Source organism: Mytilus edulis, chromosome 6 (genome assembly GCF_963676685.1).
Source record: "Mytilus edulis chromosome 6, xbMytEdul2.2, whole genome shotgun sequence".
NCBI lineage: Eukaryota > Metazoa > Mollusca > Bivalvia > Mytilida > Mytilidae > Mytilus > Mytilus edulis.
In genome coordinates this window covers 32,846,712-32,868,521 of record NC_092349.1, presented here as the reverse complement: position 1 = coordinate 32,868,521, position 21,810 = coordinate 32,846,712, and positions in this window count along the sequence as shown.

The window sequence follows — 21,810 nt, the reverse complement described above, 5'->3', positions numbered from 1 at the left end:
GGCCATGTGAAATGTGCAGCATTTCCGGGTACGACAATTAATAAATTCTAGAAGAAGTTAGTCGTTTATCATGTAAGTAATGCTTCATGTATATTATTTGTATCCCTTTATAAGTATTACAAGAAGAAAAACTTAATTCCACTGGACTACATGTAGTTAACTGAAGTCTGATAACAGGTTTGAATAAAAACGCATATTAAATCAACCAATACTTTGATTAATTATCGTTCGAAGCTCAATATTTACAGCAGCGCAATCATTGGCGCCTTAATAAAACAGACGGAACACAAGGTTCCGTGTTGAGGTTGTACTGTGACCTATTAATATTTGCTTTTACAAATTGTAACTTGTATGGAGAGTTGTCTCATCGACGCTCATACCACATCTTCGTATATCTATTAACCACAGGGTTTGTTTCCCGTGCTGTGTGGTTGCAGTAGAATGTGTCCCCGTGCATGTGGTATATGCTCTTATATGTGACAAGTGTAGGTTATTTGCCTGTGAGAAAGCTTCCTCATTTTTGTATATCTTTGTTAATTTATTGTTATGGTGTTTAGCTAGATTGATAAATAATTATCCACGCTTGTTTTTCTTCTTAATGCCCCCACCTACGGTTTTACCTAGATTTTCTACAATCACCGTGTTGGACCTGTGCATGTTTTATGTCTGTTTCGTATTACTTTTGTCTTTACGTCGGATCATTCATAAAGGTTTTAGTAAGAGTTATTTTACTGCTTTGCATATTATTTCTTACTCCGTTATTGTTTTACTGTTTCAATGATATAACCTCTGGTCTATTTCATTTTGTATATATCCGTAACTTAAGTATAAACATTTCACGTATTAGAAAAAAAACCAAAATAACAACACACTCTCTAGGATAAGCATGTGCTTGCACAAATTTATTTGTTATGCCACTGTAGCCTGATTGTTATATAAAATTTCACGTGGATATACAAAAATTGTCTCGTGCAATGCCAAAAAATTACCTTCCTTTATAAGATTAACTTTACAAAATATTGTTATTATTAGGTCAGCAGTGCCCGGGAACATACCTGAAAAATCTTAAAACCTTAGATTTGGTCACTTGAACTCAACCTTTTGTGGTATTCAATTTTGTGGACAAACGGGACAAGAATACTATCAAAACATCTCAACCGCTTTCAAATGAGCGAAAAAAAATGATAAATTCTGTCAGTACTCATGTCCACTAACATGATATATGAAGGTAAACATATAAAACAATATTTATTTTCAAATATTTTGCATAAAAAGTAGAGTTTTACTAGTTTATACTATATCTTATTTGTTAAACAGAAAATGGACAATGCAGAATCCTACCATATATAGAAAAATTAAAACAATCATACGACATGAAATCTAATTTTGCTTGTTCCTCAGTTAATAGGAAAAAGAAACAAAAAACCAAAATGACACAGAAATTATCAATAATAGGTTACCGTACGGCCTTCAAGCCCAAACAACATAGTCAGCTATAAAAAGCCCTGAAACGACAATGCAAAACAATTCAGATAAGACAACTAACGGCCTTATTTATGCAAGGTCACCTTAATATTTAAATATACAAAGTCATATGGTACAAATAAACAAACATTAAAAACACATGTATGTTGTTTGTTTCTTGATTGGAGGCCCAGACTTGTACTTACTCCATCAGATAATCTAACCTTCACAAAATAATATTAACATAGAGACCTAATGGGAAACTGTATAGACCAAAAGTTATGAAATTACTGGTCAGAGTTCGTATATTTGATGTATTACCATACACCGAGGAACACACTATTAATTTAAAAAAAAAATTATAAGGATTTTTTTCAACAAATATATAGAAGTCAAATAGACAATATATTTGTTTTGTGTTATTCTTGTTATTTAAAATATAGCTATGAAATATTATATCTCGTCTCTCATTTTGTAATATATTAGTCACAGTGAAATTATGAACTATACGCTATTACTAAATAATTCATTAAACACTTGTAATTACTAATCAATTCAGTAGTTATCTATATAAACTGATTGTTTCAGTACTTACAGATAATCACCTATTGTTTTGGTAATTTTTACAGCTAAATGAGAAAGAAAATGGGTAGGAGTTTGTCCTTATGTCCATCCATACTTAACTTTTTGGAATTTTGGATCCTCAATGCTCTTCAACCTTTTACTTGTTTGGCTTTATAAATATTTTGATATGAGCGTCACTGGTGAGTCTTTTGTAGACAAAACGCGCGTCTGGCGTACTAAATTATAATCCTTGGTACCTTTGATAACTTTTACAAACATATCGACACTCCACTATGCTGACAAATGAAACAAATAAAACATGAAAAGAACATAAAAGCTGGATATATGATTACAGGACCCTGCCGTCTCAAACAGGGAGCATAAGACATAACAAAATATTCAACCAAACATTATCTTTTATTTTCAGAAGGTTCTGAATGAATTCTGCTTCATTTGAGTTCACAAAAAAAGCAGCCAATAGGGCTGTGAATAAGTACTTTTTTGAATACCGACTGTCCGTTGAAAATTTAATTTTCCAACCTTAACGAATAAATGGTCGATCAAAAAGTCCAGCCTTTTGATCATATCGTCTTCCTTGAGCCGTAAACTGTTAAAAAAAACATATGTCAGAAACCGTACAAGTAATGTTTAAATTATTCTGATAGTATAACTAAGGCCGTGTTCACATTGACCTAAATTCGGTTTTGTGTTAGTGTAACTCAAACGTAAACTAAACACAATTGCGTTCCCATTGATAAAACTCAATGTTTACATGTAGTTTAAATCATGTTTTATCTACACACAGTCGATAGTCAATGTAGGCCTTGTGTAGGTTAAGTGTACACAAAACTAGGCATTTAGGACATTAGTTTTACCGTGTATATATTTAAAGAGGAAACTATTTTTGAGTAAAATTGATATTTTTGATAATTATTAGTAAAGTTCTTTACAGAAATTGTTGTCTAAATTTTACAGATTTTTTTTTGTTAAAAACAAATTCACGTACTTTATTAACCCCTGATTAAGACTCAAAGCAGCATCATTGCCGAACCCATAAGGCAGGAACCAATTGATTTTCGGGGGGGGGGGGAGTATAAAACATAAAGGCATGGGGGGGGGGCTATTATAGTTGAGTATAAAACATAAAGGCATGGGGGTGGGGCTATTATAGTTGAGTATAAAACATAAAGGCAAGGGGATGGGGGGTGAGCTATGGATTTTGTTTTGGAAACAAAAAATGTTTCCAGTTTTTGGCCCTGAAAACATTTTTGTTTGTTTCACCCTCAGCTGCCACTATATATATATAATGCTAAAATTGATTTCGACTTGTCACCAAAATTTGTCCTGGAAAAATCAATTGCCCACGCCCCTCTACCCCCCCCCCCCTTTTCCCTCCCTAAAAAATGAAGTAAATAGTTGCTGCCTAATTCATTTGAAAAGGTCTTCCCGAATCGACTTGACGTACATAGAAATATTTGCCACTGGTCTTTACTCAAACAACGATTCACGCATAAATGCATGACTAAAAAAAGTGTGGGGTAAATGATATGTTTGTCTAGTATCTCAAATCCGTTAAATAACACTTAAAATAAATTAAAAAAAACGTGACCCTATTCTTTTACCAAATACTCCTTGGAGAAGAAATACCATTTGAAACAAACAGAAAAGATAAAAATTTAGAGATCCCTAATAACTCAATCCTTTTTTTCGGCTGTAAGCACGCTGCTGCAGCCAACGTTTTCTAGTGCGTAACGGAGACATCTCTAGTATATTCAAACTACTGCAAATTATAAAAATGGCTTTCATAAAGTAGTAACCACTTAACTTAAAAAGGGGGAGGGTTATTTTTTTTTTTATCTGAGTAAGATTTTTTTTTTCGCGCGTACGTTTTTATTCCTTTTTTTTCGATGCTGGTGATCAAATACATTTTTTTTCAATATTTAACACTATAATGTATGGGGAAACTCTTTGATTCAGAATATTTCTTTTATCATCTGTATGATCATTTTTTTTTTATCAAATTGCGGATCGGAATATTTCCATTCCCACCACCACCCCCCTTTTGAAGTCAAATGGTTGTTCCCTTACCGCTAGAAAAATTGTCCCAAAATTTTGAATTCAGTTCTACATAATGAACATTTAAATGACACATAGTTTACAAGTGAGAACAAATCTTATGTACAGGTAGCTAAACAATGTGTATAGATGTGAACAAATGTAATGTGAAACCAGTGCACACTTCACTAAACTAATTGTAAACATGTTTACTCTACACGGCGTTTGGTGTGAACACGGCCTAACATTGGTAATTTTGGCCCACACTAGACTTGGTACAGGTAGTAACTACAATATTATATAAATACAACTTTCGTTCAATTTTTAAATAAACACTTTATATCTATTATTTTATAATTATATTCAGTAATTTCACAGTATAACTGAATTTTAATGCGGCAAATCGTATCTTCAAATAGATATACAGTGAATATAAATAGCTGTACAGTGAGTATATATTTGAAAATCATATAGAGCGGACTTTGGACTCAAACATCTCTGAAAAATTATCCTTCTGAAACGATACATGTATCTGTCAATCAGAACAGCGTAAAATGTTTCGTTAACAGTTTACAAGAAAAATGTGTATTCAACTTTGAAAAAAAATGTTGCTAGTTTCAAAAGACGGCTAAAAACATGATATAGATATTACACTACATCAGACCAGTTTAGTATACTTACGAAGTTCGAAGGAAACTAAAGACTGCAGAAAACTATAGCAATTGATATCATAACAAGATAGGAAAAAATGTTTCGCCTACAACACAAAGCCCAAATCATACTGAGAATACAATACACAGTATCTCTGACAAAGAACAACGCAATTTTTTGTTAAGTCTACAACAAATATCACACATCCGGGCGTTATACTCCTGTTCGCAGCAAGATATAGCAGCACATAGAATAAGAGTCTTCTGCAAAATTGCAATGTTCTTCATATCTAAAATAAAATCATACACAAGTATACTTTACAATGTATGACATATGCTTTTTTTTATTGAACCTGTTCCTACAAAAATAAGTAGAAGAAAACATTCACAATAATACTGAACACTAACTATAGGTAAAAGAAAAGAATTTCATTTACCTAGCAATTTAAAATCTAATTCATAAATTAAATTTTCATTTAACCCCAATTAAGTGTTGATAACATACTTACAGTTTAGAGTGAACTCAATTTCGTCAATTTCTCTCGTCAATAAATTAATAGTTGCTACAACACGTTGCTCATCGACGTTGGTTATCTAACAAAAAAGGGACACACACTCATTTTATCGACCATGTACACAAATTGATATGTAGCTTTTATTTAATCCAGTGTTAAATTCAAGTAAAATATATTATTTTTTTTCTTTGTTATTTTGGCTGATCGATTAATTGATAGTTAACGCCACTTTCAGTTTTTTCCGCTATTTTTTAGCGGTTATTTTTGTAATAAGTAGATAATGCCGCGGTTCCCGAGAGTATCAACAACCTCTGGTAGGAAAACTGATAGTTCCAGTATTTCGACTACTTAGACCATTCCGCCACCGAGGCCACTTAGTTGTTAACCTGTGAGTGACACTTATATAATATTGGAAATCATTCCTTTTGGTGTATCATCCTTTATCCTTTGATAATCTGTGTACACGTGAATAATAAAAAAAAACACTATAACATTGACTATCAAACTAATTATCATGTCTTCAATACTCACCTTGATTCCAAATCTAGATGGTTTGGAGTCAATCTTTAGAAAAAATAGCAAATTCCGATTTCCTGAGCATATCTCATATTCCGCTTTATATTTACACATCCTGATTTTTAAATTTAAAAAAAAAAAAATAAAACAAAGAAGTTTATTACACGAGTATAATAACAATACAGCGTGAGTTTTTGATATCTGGTCACCTATATTGTTTCTAGTTTAAATATAAACAACACTCATATCACTAGTGGAATTTGGAGCTATGTCGAAGCTCTAGAGTTCATTCCTTTTGTGGTGTAGTTTAATATTGTTTGTATCTGTCAGTCATGTCAGTGTACAATACTTTTTTATTTGTTATTTAGAATATTCTTATACAAAAATATGATATTCGTAGCTTACTGTCAAAGTATTTTGTAAGACATAGTCGCAATTTCAAAGGGTATATGTTTAAAATGATAATCCATCAAAAAAGGATATCTAAGATAGCTGCATAGTTTGATGAAAGTTGATTTGAAAAAGTTATTAAAAAATTTAAATTGTACTATCTCTATTTTGTTCGAACTGCAAATTCTAGCTTTTTTTACCTAGATTAATTTAATTCTTAAATTTGATAGCAGTTAGCCTGTTTTACTTTCGTAAATGTTATAGCAAGCTATTTTGCTAAATACACAACATGATTGTTTTGAAAGCCACATTGTAAGCATAGTCTGAACATTATGTGAACACTTAATATCCATCTTCTCGAATAATGCATAAAGGTCAATCTCCTGCTAAAATTTAAACTTCCACTTGTTGATTTGTTTTATTTCCCCCTACTTTCTATATCATTGGATATAAATTGAGTAAAGACAATGGTTCAGAACATCAAACATTCATGTAAGCTAAATGTAGCTCTATAGTTGTGTTTGTGAACAGTAAGTCAAAGAAGAAAAGGTTTTCATTGTTGACATAGATTTCATTTAAAATTTTGCCAAGTTTTGGTCCGTCATATTATAGCAAAAATCCAAATTGTACCTTTTTATTAAACTTCCTAGTTTGAATCCAGCTAGGCTGTAAATATTAGAAATATTTCGACGGCATGTACGTTGAACTTGACTACATTCCAAGATAATATTTCCTGTTTCATCGATTATGTTGAAAGAATTATTTTGATGATCTGAAAAAAGTGAATATATAGGCAAGTTTTAACAAACACGAGTACTATGCCGTAGCGTAATGTCCCTGCACTATACTGATGATAAATTAAATTGTGTGTTTCAGTCTGTTAAACAGTCAAATTATGACATAAGTCTCATCACATGTTGAAAAAAAAATAATGTCTTTTTGTAGAATAAACAGACGTCTTGCATACACAATCTTAATTTTGTATCTATAATAAGTTTATTTACGGTATTTTGTAGTCAATTACATGGCTAACAATTCTCAAAAGTATGATGGCTTATTGTCAAATCGTCGTGTAAATTCTATGTTTGTTAAAAATATAGATAGCTATACTTGATTGAGATCAAATGGTCTAATTCCCTACACAACTATGATACGAAATTTCTATGTACGAGTCTATGTCCGAACTACACCTTTCTATCTCCACACTTCGATGGGATTACAATTGCTTATTCCTCTAGTTCGTTTAAGGATTTGTCTTTATTTTAGTGTTGTATTTAAACTATATCTAAGCATGTTACAAATTGTTGCTGTTAAATAATTGTCATCAATATTATCTTAGTAGTAGTAGTATTAGTACTATGATTGCATGATTACCTTGCTTTGAGATCAATCAATGAGCAATTCTACGCAAATCCAACAGTACAGAGTTGGGAATCATACAGAGTTTAAAAATCCATTTATCTTCAACTTTGCACTTTATTTGGCATTTTTAACTTATTTGGATTCAAGCGTCAGTGATGAGTCATTTGTAGACGAAACGCACGTCTGGCGTATATACAACATTTAGTTCTGGTATCTATGATGAGTTTATTTACAACCACTGGGTCGATGCCACTACTGGTGGAGATTTATTTCCCCAAGGGCATCACAAGCCCAGTAGTCAGCACTTTTTGTCCTGACGTGAATTATCATTGATTTTGTTATATTTATAAATCAACTGTTTACAAAAATTGTATTTTTTTGAAATAATAAGGCTTTTCTACCTCAGGCATAGATTACCTTAGCTGTATTTGGCAACACTTTTAGGAATTTTGGATCTCAATGCTCTTCATCTTTGTACTTTATTTGGCATTTTTAAATTTTGGATTCGAGCGTCACTGAAGAGTCTTTTGTAGACGAAACGCGCGTCTGGCGTATATACAAAATTTAGTCCTAGTATCTATGATGAGTTTATTTACTATCTCTGATAGAAATAAAGGGATACATTTCTAAAACAACATTGTTTGTAGTGATATGTTCTATCTTCAAAAAAGGGAATGCTCTATTTATCTAAAGAAACTCATCATAAGTTACTTCTTAAGCAAAGAGTTACTCATTATGTACGTAAATATGTTACCTAAATACTACCGGTATATTTAACGACCATTCTGTTAAAGAACAAATCCCTGGATGTTTTGATAATACTGAGCTCCCTCTCATTTGTTATATTTACAAGAAATCTACCCGGGAATTTGTGTTTAATTATAGCCAACTGTGTAAAGATGTTTATATCAGTGAAAATACACCTACTTCATGTAACTGCAGTAATTCCGATTCATTTATGGACCCATTTCCCATTTTATAACAGGAGATCTTTACATCGTTATAGACCGATAGTTAAAATCATTCATCAGTAAAGGACCTAAATGTCGTCCCCGTCAATCATTAATTGAAATGAGTGTCGTAATATCATCCACGACTCACTCCGTACTTACTGTTTGAAATAAATAAAACTGGAAAAAGCGGACAAAAAATCTTTGGACTCTTTCTTTAATTCAGTAATGAACATATATAGTTGATATACGTATTCAACATTTTTAAGAACATTTTACTCTTAAAAACAACTACAATAATCCTATTTCTCGTATCAAACATAAACTTAAAGAACTAGCAAAGGAATTTGTTTTTTTCACGGCCGATTAAGCTTCTAATAATATTATTATTGTTTGACGTAAATTTTACATTGAGGTTCTGAAAAAAAAATCACCAATTCACCAACATTCCAACTGACTCCATTTTCAGAAAACGAAATCTGTAACAAACATTAACTATCAGTTACCATTTTACAAGCAGAACAAAAAAAAACAATGAAAGTTCCTACTATGTATTGGCTTCCGAAGCTACACAAAACCCTTTACTAATATAGATTTTTTTCGTCTTCAAGCCATTGTTCCACTACTACATTGTCTATTCTTTTTTCAGTACCACAGTGTAGATACTATTCTGTACGCTATCCGGAAGTCGCGATTTTCGAAGCGATGATTTCCAACTGGCTAACAGGACGGTTTTGCCTACGGTAACTTTTCTCATCATGTGTTTACTTCTATATCTACAAAGTGCTTTGAACATCTTCAAGGTATATATAGCATCACAAATATGAGTAACTGTAACAGAAACATGCATTAGAATATAAAATATACTTGTGCATCACATCAACTTGGTAGAAAAAAGTGAGATCGATGGACAATTTTGCTCTCGTATAGTACAAAGCAAAATAATCTTTTATTGCAAATATTTGCATCAGTTTACAGTTTAATATATACTGTTTCAATATTCCTTTCGTATTTAAGTAGAATATTCGTATTTCCTATAAAAAAAAAAATGTTTTCTTTGAGGATCCCAAAATAAATTACTGTACGATCAGTCTAGAACTGACTGTATGAGCAGTCCTGATTTTGAAGAAAAAAAACCCAGCAATTTGAAGAAATATACGTGTATATGTGATATTATGAACTATCCAGGGAACTATAACGTGTAATTCCACCTTATGTAATAATGCTGTATTTTGATTGGATGAGAAACATGGTATTTTTCACCAATTTCTATATATTGAGATTATCTGTTCTATGCCGGGGTATTTGCCATTAGGGAATTCCATGTACCGGGGTATTTGCTAGCAAATACCATGGCAGATGGAAAATACCCTAGCAAATACCATGGCAGATGGGGAATACCATGTCTAAAAATACCTCAATGAATTGTTTCTATTCTGATATGACAAATTCATGGTCATTCTAAATATATGGTTCCAGATGAAATATTTAGGATAAAAAGTATCATTATTGAATTTGGAGCGAATGACGTAAACATTCCGGGAATGACGTCATAAATAAAACTCAACGGAAACGAATTGTCAACCGGTCACATAAAACTGGAATCCACTTGTATTACGATTCACTGATGAACAAAGTGAAGTAGTCAGCCGAGAACCAGCTTATTGTCATAAAAAGGGAGATGTATATATATACAGTCAGTGACTGTACATAAAAAAAATGATAAGAAATGATTATACAGTCAATGCAATTTGACTGCGCAAAGAGCACAGCTACAGTGTATACAAAAAATATACATTCAAGTCGAAATTTCATATGATACCTGATTATAATAAACATTTTGAGGTGGAACATTCGGTGGAATTAAACAATTATATCATGCTTACAAGGGGTATTTGCCAAAAATACCGGTTTCGAGGTAATCAAATTTCCCTCGCCTAACGGCTCTGGAATTGTGTACCTCTCAACCGGTATTTTTGATAAATACCCCTTGTAAGCATGACATATTTGTATATAATTACTTTCATCAGACAATACAAATATATTTCTGATGAATTTTTTTAGACGGCAAAATAATTGTATTTTTGTTCCATCAGTCTTATTTAAAATCAAATGCCTAAAAGGCAATACATGATTCGCTTGTGGACTTTGTAATAGTGTATCGTTACTGTTATCTGTTTAGCTATTACATTTTTAAAGATTATTTACACCGTCCGCCGTTGACCAATTGATGATAACATAAATCAAGCTTGTGTTTTAAAATAACAAAAAATGGATAAAGACAGCTTTGCGTAGGGGGGTAATTCATGTGATATAATTTTGGTAAGTTTACAGAAGTAGAAGGTCCATAATGCATTAATCGAGTAAAAATGGAGCAATTTCAGAAAACTTTAATGATTGGTTTAGGAGGTGTTGGAAATACCTGATGGGTGCCCCCATATAATGTAATGTTCAAGTCCGTATCTTATATAAAGTAGCCCCATAAAAGATTTTTACTTAAATTCGAAATAGACGGTACACAATACAGTCATTATCATTTATGATAAGGAATCCGAATAAGATTAATTAATAGTTATATCAGTGACGGATTCCAAAAAAGGGGATCCGGCAGTTTGAAACACTTTTTTAACTATCAATTCATTTGTATGGGAACATATATTTTGAATCCCCTTTTCTCCTGGATTGGACCCCTCTCCATTTAAAAATGGCCGGAACCCCCAATGTATATTATGTGGTTTATGAGGAGATGCGCTTACAAAACCGGCGAAACATATTGTACCGGTCGAACGGACGAACGGAAAGACGGACTTCTTTATCACTATAACCCCCGCTTGACAAAGTGGTGTACAATTGAGTGTCAAAGAGACAGTTGTCTCGTTTGAATTGTTTTACATTGTCTTATCCGGGCCTTTTATAGCTCACTATGCGGTATGGGCTTTGCTCATTGTTGAAGGCCGTACGGTGACCTATAGTTGTTTATGTCTGTGTCATTTTGGTCTTTTGTGAATAGTTGTCTCATTGGCAATCATACCACATCTTCTTTTTTTATATAGCTCTACATCTTAAACAAAGGGAAGGAACTGTGATCAATTATAGGCTTCAGTAGGGCCTCGAATGTGTGTAAATACATGCATTTTTATATAACAACTAAATCTGTGCGTTTGTACAATTTTAAGTATAACGGAGGACATTTCTTAAACTTATATACTAGTATACATTAAACCTTTGGTTGATTATACTCTTATTTTAGCAACATTTAAACATCCTTATACTTAATGTAGTAAGGCAGCAACAATTTGGTTTTCGGGGGGGGGGGGGGGGGGAGGGGGCTATGGATTTTTGTTCTGGACAAACTTTTTTTTTCGCCTGCGGCCAAAAACAATCTCTTTTTTTTTCAATTTTCATGATTTTAGCATTTCATATAGTGGCAGCTGAGGGGGAAACAATTTATTTTTTCTCAGAATCAAAAACAAATGATTTTTTCCTCCAAAAACTGGAAACAAACTGTTTTTCTCCAAAAAAATCAAGTGGTTGCTGCCTAAGTCGAGTACACCCTATCACGCTAAAACATGTTTCATAAGTTTTCAGGATATGAATGTATTGAAATATATTTGTGTTATTTAGAAAAATGCCACCTTCTAATGTATCGTAAATAACTTTGAAATCACCACTAGAATACAGTGACATAAAGACTGATCATACAGTTTTAAAATATACAAGCGAGACTGATCGTACAGTGAGAAATTCAAACAAGTGTAATTTTCTTATTTCTGGCTTCAAAGATCTGGTTGAAACTTTTACCACCACTTGAAATATACTTCATTGAGTTAATTAAGTCTGGTTTTTACGTTAATTTGTACACTAAGAGGGTAAAAAGATCGTTTTTAGGTTCGCCGACTGATTTTTCTTAGTGATGGACTTGAAAATCTCTTGATTAAGCCAAAGACACGGATATTGAATGTGCGGAATTTAATTCTAAACCATTTGAGAATATCGATGTCGGCTGAATTAATCATCAACCAATGTACAGATGATCAACTTACCGTTTGATTCAGTATACCCATCAAATTTAAAATGTGATCCAAAAAGTTCTCGCTTCGAAAATCGCGACTTCCGGATAGCGTACAGAATAGTATCTACAATGTGAGTACACTTGGTACAATCAAAAACCTGATAATAAATTGTTCAAATATTGCCTTTGAAAATAGTGACACAAATTACTTTTTGAGTGTCAAAAACTCGTTGGAAGTACTTGATAAATTACATGCTTATATTGGTGATTTTGAATCTGTTCAAAGCTATGATTTTACATACAATGTATAACCCTTTTTATTGTTTTTTTTTAATTTTTAAATAAAGCAAAAACAAACAATTAATTCCACAAAGCAAAATCATAAATGTTTACCTACCCTCATTACCGCTTGTTACATTCATTCTTTGCCTTGTTTCGTCGAGGTCTTCAGTAATCTTATAATCACTTGATCAGAACAAAAATGTCTCATATACTTTACAATCCATGTTAATAGATATAGGAAGATGTGGTTTGAGTGCCAATGAGACAACTCTCCATCCAAATAACAATTTATAAAAGTAAACCATTATAGGTCAATGTACGGCCTTCAACACAGAATCCTGGCTCACACAGAACAACAAGCTATAAAGGTCCCCAAAATTACTAGTGTAAAACCATTCAATTGGGAAAACCAACGGTCTAATCTATATAAAAAAAACGAGAAACGAGAAACACTGATACATTACATAAAGAAACGACATCTACTGTACATCAGATTCCTGAATTAGGACAGTTGCAAACATTTGCAGCATTTGATCTGTTGTTTTACGTCTGTTTATGAACAAGATGGAGGAAACATCAATTTAAAACCGCTTTAGGGTTCATTTCATGTTAAAACATCAAGTTGTTACTTTGTCGACCCATTCAGATCAGGATCTTTTGAATTGCGAGCGTTTTCCCAAATTCTTTGCATGAAACCTTGATTTTTTAACTGGTTTTATGAAATTTGAACACGTGAAGGATACTGTTGCCTTAAATTCAATTCCTCCATACACTTCTAACTAGAGTTCATTGCGAGAAAATATTATGTATGTAATATCTTTTTGCATTTACTTGTTAGAAAAATCGTAAGATGTTTTGTAGATATGTTATTGAATTGGAGATGCCAGTGTGTTATATCACCTAAAATGATTATTTATGAGCCTATACAAAATAATAGAAACATTCCTTGGAACCTTGTTATTCAATGTGAAATTGGATTCAGATAAAAATGTGAAACTTTGAAAATGGCTTTCTTCATAATAGAGCTACTGAAATGCAACTGTTTATAAAACAAAATTTGTCTGTTAATCGTATTCAAGCGATTGTCCTTTTATGATCATTATTGATGTCCTTTAAAACTTGATTTTACAGTACTATAAAAAGAATTTTTACGTATTGTATGAACTGTTTATACCTGATCTTTGATATGTTAACAGGACATTTAGTGATTTTTATGTCATTCATTTACTGTCATGCCCGATTGCACTTTATTGTTCCTGTTAATTTTTTAATCTGCATAATTTTTTCTGTAGTGGTAAAACTTTTCAGGGGTATAGAAAAAAAAAATGAGAGAATTTTCTTATACTTATGGAACTTAGACTTATGGTTATTGAAAAAATGCACAAACAAATGGGGGTCACCGGCCATCCATGGGATATTTTGACATCTGGAATGATTGCAAATACATGAAATAGGCTATATGGATTGATAGGGAAAATGGACATAAACCATGAATTTTCACAGCAAGAAACAAAAAAATTACAGAAGTATATATTTTTTTTGTACTGAAAAGCTTGATGACTCATTTATAAAATTGGATTACAATTTTGGGGTCACCGGCCATCCAAGATATTGTTTACCTCTGAAAATGAGTGCAAATAGGCTTAATTTAGTGGAAACCGTGATAACACTTCTTTGATTGAATTTTCACAGCAAAAAGAATGACAGAAGTTGCTCATGTTTTCATACTGAAAGGCTTGGTGTCATCTCTATTTTATAAAATTGAAATAAAATTTTGGGGTCCCCAGCCATCTAAGAGATTTATTGACTTCTTAAAATGAGTGTAAATAGGCTAAATATAGGGAACACAGACATAAAACCTCTCTAATTGAATTTTCACAGTAAAACAAAAAACAGAAGTTGCTATTTTTTTCTTACTGAAAAGCTTGATGTCTCTTTTTTATAAAATTGGAATTATCTTTTGGGATCTCAGACCATTCAAGAGTTTGTTTGACATCTGAAAATGAGTGCACATAGACTGAATATAGGACACAGACATAAAACCTCTTTGACTGAATTTGTAAAAATTTGGAGGTCAAAAGCTATATAAGATTTTTTTCAAGACTGACTAACCATGGAAGCAGACTTAAAAGTAAAAATTTAGAAACAGATGTGTTGGATAAGTTTGATATCAATATATCTTTAAAAGTTTCCAAGGGGATTTGTTAAAATTTGGAAGGGTACTTAGGTACTATTTGCAGATACAAAAATTGATTGTAGGGCGTTCCCTCTGTAAAACACGGACTAAGCCATTACTCTTTTTCAAATGTCATCAAAATATAGCTTGCAATTTCCAGTTTTAGAAATTAATCAAAACTTCATAGGATATTTTTTTTAGATATACAAATAGCATATATAGATTTTTTTATATATACTAAACTGAATTTGTGGTCAATTATGTTTATAGGAATACGCTATTTATGTGTACTTTGCATATCTCCTGGCTGAGGAGTTCCACCATTCGATATGGTGTAAATAAGACATTTCGTACATGGAACAGGCATATATTAATGTAAGCATTTGCTTATCCAGTTTGGTAGCTAGGCTGTGATGGTTCTTATTACCACACTAACTTCCAATTCTGTTTACGGAGAGAGGGGAATTTCAGTCATTTTTGGTAGCGAAAAGAAGCCGCCATATCTAGTTCCATGCCATTATCATATATTTTGAATGTTTAATCCAAAATAGGGTCTCCCCTAAAACATATACATTTTCATAGTTTGCATGATAAAGCATGGACAAAACCATTTCTTCAATTGTAATTTATTAGATCCAGAAGATCAGATATTAAGAGAAGTTCGAACTGAGAAAAAAAGTTATAAATGACAGTAATATTAGTTCCATCCACTACTAAAATTCATAAAGTGTCATTCCAATTAGATGATACAATATAAGAAAAAATATTCGAAAAATGTTCGACTTATAGGATTTGTCATCAAATGTAGATAGTGCAACTAATAAGATATTTTGTATTGCGTGTGTTATGTCTTTCCATATAAGCATATTATGGCGAAAAGCCATGCTGTTGAATAAAATGATTTTGTAACGAAGAGAACATAAGTTTTACAACAAATTTCTGTGTGATTTTGGTCTCTTGTGGAGTGTTGTCTCATTGGTAATCATACCACATCTTCCTTTTTATATATACAATTCGCATATCTGATCATTATTCAATATTCTAAATATAACAAACCTGTTGCCAATACTTTTCCACCACATGAAACTGCAAACAAAGCCAATAAAGTCATTATTTATTATGTTTAACTGGTAGACATGTTTCAAAAATTCACTTTATATATGTTTTGAATGCTTTCTCGTTTTGTGGAGGACCCATATACCCATTGTTGGTCTTCGATTGTTTTTCTGCTCTTTGGTCGGATTGTTGTCTCTTTAATACATTCCCGATTTCCATTTTCCATTTTACTTATCTTTCATCATGTTCATGTTGTTATTAATTTTTTTTAAGCTGTTCCTCAGTTGTTTAACTGTTGCTGATGTTATTGTTTGAAAACACGAAGAGATTACCTTACAAATTTCATTTATCTGAAAAGCTTTTCTGGATTAACCTTCACCAGGAACGTTGGAGCCGAATATTTGAAAGCTAAAGATGTATACATAGTATACGAGCATAAACAGTTGAAGTAATATCTGACTATGAATGATCTTAGCAAAATCCATCTATTTGAGGTACATTGTAGCTGAATCTTTAGTTGATGTAACAATTAAAGTAGCAAATGCTAACCTCTTTTTCTGCAAAGCTTTTTTCACGGTACACATTTTACAGCCAAATGCGCATTTTGACAACTGATGTCTCTTCAGTGATGCTCGAAGCCAAAATATAAAAATATTAACAACCTAATAGAAAAAGCTGACAAGACCTTACATATTTCGATTTGATCATATTTGTAGTCCTTCGATAGAGTAGCTTGCTCGTAAATGTTCTTGCCATATATTGTCAAATACCGTTTCTTTCAAGGAGATTTGTAAATTTCTGGCTCGAGTTAAAAGTAACAAATACACAGAATTATGTAACAAATACACAGAATTATGTAACAAATAAACAGAAGTATGCATACTTACATTTCTGACTTATAATTAAAGTATTCACAGCAGTCAAACGTTGAATACATTTCGGAAACGGTTTATGAACTGTAGACATCTCTGTTAATCTGACCAATTCTAAATAATATTATGAAAACACGTTATAAATAATTTTAACGTTTTGGAAATGATTATCAGTTGTACTTTCAATCCCACAACTGTGCTGAATCTATTAATTTCAGAACCAAAAATAACGTAAAAAGGAAAACAAATATCGAATAAATAGTTGGTATGAGGTAATGGCTATAAACCTATGCGTGCATTACAAATAAAATGACATAAAACCTACTTCAAAGATCTAGAGTTAATGTTATGAAGCATAAGTTTAATTTGATGGTTACCAAGTAGACAACTACAAACACAAACATATGAAAGTGTATAACAAGTAGTACATATGAACATGATACCTAAAAACATTGAATGTTCGAAGATCTTTTCTAATTTCACCTATATGGGAGATGCTCAAAACCCAAGGATGTATTAATTCGTGAATAGTTGACGACCTTTTTCTCTAAATTGGAATTAAAAAAAAATACCTTTGTCAACATTGCTGGAACCATACTTTCTTGATAAACCAACATAAAATAATAGCCTTTATAATAAAGGTATTTTATGTATCAAACGAATCACTGACTAAGGCGCGTAAAGAAAGGTGAATGATACCAGAGGGACATTCAAAATCATATATCGAAAACAAAATGTTAACGCCATGGCCGAAATACCAACAAACAAACAATAGAAAACAAAACACAATATGGAAAAACACGACCCCATAAGAAAAATTGCGGGGATCCCAGGTGATAGGAAGAGTAAGCAGATCATGCTTCTCATGCTGCACCCTTCGTGGGGCGCATGTTATTACAAATCCGTTAAAAAGTTTAATGCAGTAGGTCACATTCTGGAAGAGGGAAAGGGATTGTAGTTACGACATAAGAACATATCCGCTGTCATAATATGTAAAACGGAAATTTTATAACGGTCAACCAACTCGTAATGGCGTCCGGAAAACTTACGTAGGATTGATTTTAACTTCACCACTTGGAACTTTTAGTTGTATAGCAACCCTCAATCAAGAGATTATGAAAGGAAGTGCAAGTATTGGAATATAGTTTTAACTGTGAAACATGTACTCCGTATTTAGACGCTACTGGAACTTTGGTACATACAAATGGAAAGTTCACAATTGGGATGCTGAAATCATCTCCTTTGTCGCAAAGATTTGTTTTCCATCGAACCTTATTGTCCATTTTTGATTTAAGTCAAGATATGAGACAGACTTAACTGTATATGTTATATCCTCTATCTCAGGTTCGATGGAATAGATGTTTTCAACATTGTCATCAAACTTTGAAATATTTAGTGAGACAACTAAACAAAATCCCTATTAAATAATCAGTCTGACAGCAGGCATTTTTAACCATTTCTAGAAAACAAATAAAACTTAATAAGTGAGGTTCATCTGAACCACTTTTCTTGATTTTCCTCATCAGGAATGAGCAAACAACGCATTACGAATACCTTAAAATATGTTAAAAAAAACATGTATAATAAGAATCTTAAAGAGACACACAAAGACATCGAAGAATAGCTTAATCTGCGTTCGGTCAACTTCGTAATTTGATTTGGAACCTTTTATTATTATTATTATTTCAAAGTTTGGACAGTTTACTTGTTACTTATTCGGTAAACCAGCATGTCACAAGCATCCTAAATTAAGTATGCAATGAAACCTATAATACTGAAATGAATATAAAATGAATATACAAGAAATATGTAAAAGAAATCTCTTTTGAAGTGTTATACATATCTTTTCAGTGTTGGAAGGCTGTTGAATTATCAATGTCCTTCTGGTTAAACCCAGTTGATTTTAAAACCCCTGTAAAAGAGGGAAGAAAGATATCAGAGGGACAGTCAAACTCATGAATCGAAAATTAACTGACAACGCCATGGCTAAAAATGAAAAAGACAAACAAACGAACAATAGTACACATGACACAACATAGAAAACTACAGAAAAAAACAACACGAACCCAAAGAAAAACTAGGGGTGATCTCAAGTACTCCGGAAGGGTAAGCAGATCCTGCTCCACATGTGGCACCCGTCGTGTTGTTTAAGTGATAACAAATTCGGTAAATAGTCTAACTCGGTAGATCACATTCATGAAAGGAAAGGAGGTTGTAATTACGACGTAAAGAACATATCCGATATCATTTGTGAAACGGTTATTTCATAACGGTCAACCAACTCGTGATGGCGTCACTAAAATTTACGAAGTGATGATTTCAACTTCACAATAGGGAACTCTTGATTTCAGAGCTTCCTTGTGAGCAACAACCCTCTATCAAGAAAATCATAATAGGAAATGCAAGCACGGGAATATCGTATCAATTGGGAGATATATACATCGTAAGCAGGAACTTCTGGAATGTTGCTACTTAGAAATGCAAAGTTCACAATTGGAAAGCTGAAATCATCTCTTTTGTCATAAAGTTTTGTTTCAATCGAACCTCATTGTAAATTTCTAGATATAAGTCAAGATATGAGGCCGACTTAACTGTATATGTTGTATCCTTTTCATCTCTAATTCATTGGGATAGATGCTTTCGACATAGTCACCAAAGATTGAATAATTTTTTGAAAGAACACCATCTATATAGCGAAAGAACATCATCTATAAATACTAATACAAATTTGCAGATCTAAACATAGTTTACAAATTGGAACTCTTGGTTTAGACTTGAAGTCGTCAGTGTTGAGATCCTGCAAAACGTATTTGTAATTGAAACTTTTAGTTGCAATATGGTTTGTACAGATATGAGAAATGATTGGTAGAGACTGATCTTTGAAATAAGGAGGTATTCTCGATTGAACTAAATTATAATGAAGGATATTGCATAAGTTGACGCCATCGAGACCTTTGTTGGCAAAGGAAAGATTAAGGAAAGATCATTTCTCTTTTTCATTTTTCCAATGCGGATTGGCTTGATAAGTCTGCGACTTGCAATATCCGAAATTATAGTTATAAGTTTGTATAGTTTTGCATGAGGGTTTGTAACAGTGGTTTCCAAACATAAATTGAACAGAGAATTTAGTTTGAAAGGGGTAATGTCTATGTAACCTATGTCAATGTGAATGTCAAAATACATTTTACATATTTTCTATTGATGTTTAAACTAATGAGAATTCGTCGACTCGTAAAATAATGAACAGGCTCACTATACTTTGCCTTAAGGTTATTCTATTAATAAAGCAGACATAAAAGATCCTCCTCCTCCTTTTCATCCTCCTCCTCCTCCTCTTCCTCTTCTTCCTCCTCCTCCTCCTCCTCTTCATCATCATCATTATCCTCCTCCTCCTCCTCCTCCTCCTCCTCCTCATCATCATCATCATCATCATTATCCTCATCCTCATCCTCATCCTCCTCCTCCTCCTCCTCCTCCTCCTCCTCCTCCTCCTCCTCCTCCTCCTCCTCCTCCTCCTCCTCATCATCATCATCATCATCATCATCATCATCATCATCACAAACACAGGAATGTTTTCCTACTTAAACAGATTTTACTAGGGAATATGAACATTTTCCTTTATGATCGAAATTCTATTTATATCTTAATTAATTTTCGTTATTATATTTAATCTGTATATATGGCAATATAAAACCTTAATCGATTTTATAATAATATTTCCGTTTATAAAAACGTTTGATAAAATTCCTTACCATTCAGAAATCACATATTGACGTCAACTGCGTACAGTAAATAATTGCTATACTTCACTTTTTTATTCTATTGTGTTCCTACTAGTATGTGCAACTTGAACCGAAATAGCATTTATTCTTTTATTAACTTCTTCGTTACAAACATCAATATAATTATAATATAAGTTTTTTATATGTATTCTTTATATACTAAAAATCGTTTTATAGATGTGTGTTAGATAAATATTGAGGCATTTAAAAGTCCATAACGACTGTGTACTTTTGTTTGGCATTGAGGAATACTGTTAGATTTCAATTTAAAGTCATTGATCAATACTTTCTTTATTTAATTATGTTTTTTTTTCGTTAAAAGGAACATGCTGTTTTTTTCTAATTTTATCAATTTTATACAATATTGAATAATGAATGAATGGAAGTCGTCACACATGTATGTGCTAAGTGGGTTAGAATTGACTATGAAACATAAAATAAGTGATGTTGTTCTGGCCAAAACAAAGGAAAACCATAACTACAACTTCATATTCGAAATGTTCTATAACCTAATGGAGCCAATGTTTGTATTGTTGATAAGTAAAATTTGTACAATTATTTATTATAAAAATAAAAGAACTTTTATGTTTAATCATGTTTGTATTCACAATTAAATTATAAGCCGCCATTTAGTCATAATAATTATATAAATAAAACCTAATATTGAGGCATAATCACACAATGTTAAATACAGTTTGTTTTAAATATGAATATCAAGTGTCAAAAATGAAACGCCAAAAAAGCATATATCATTACTATATAAGCCAAGCCTAGAAAATCAAGAGATATATGAATTAAATCATTTGATTGCACACGGCTAATATTTAATGATGTTTTATTTAGTTATACGCAAACAATTGATGCTTTTTAACGATACTAGAACACACCCGTGATATTGCGGGTCCGTGACTGAATTAAAGTATATAAATGCGCAAGCATTTAGTATTAGTATTGTCATCTGATAAAGTCATGCCGATTATAAGATACACAGTTTTTCTCTGCTTTCAAATCTTTCTGTTCGAACCCGTCGAACTGGAACTTATCAATTATTGATAATATTAATTATTTGGCAAACAAAAGGTCCTGGAATGGAATATTTTTTAATCAACAGCATTGTCCTATATTAGTTATAAATAAAGTTGAATTCTTTGATTCGCTGTTTTA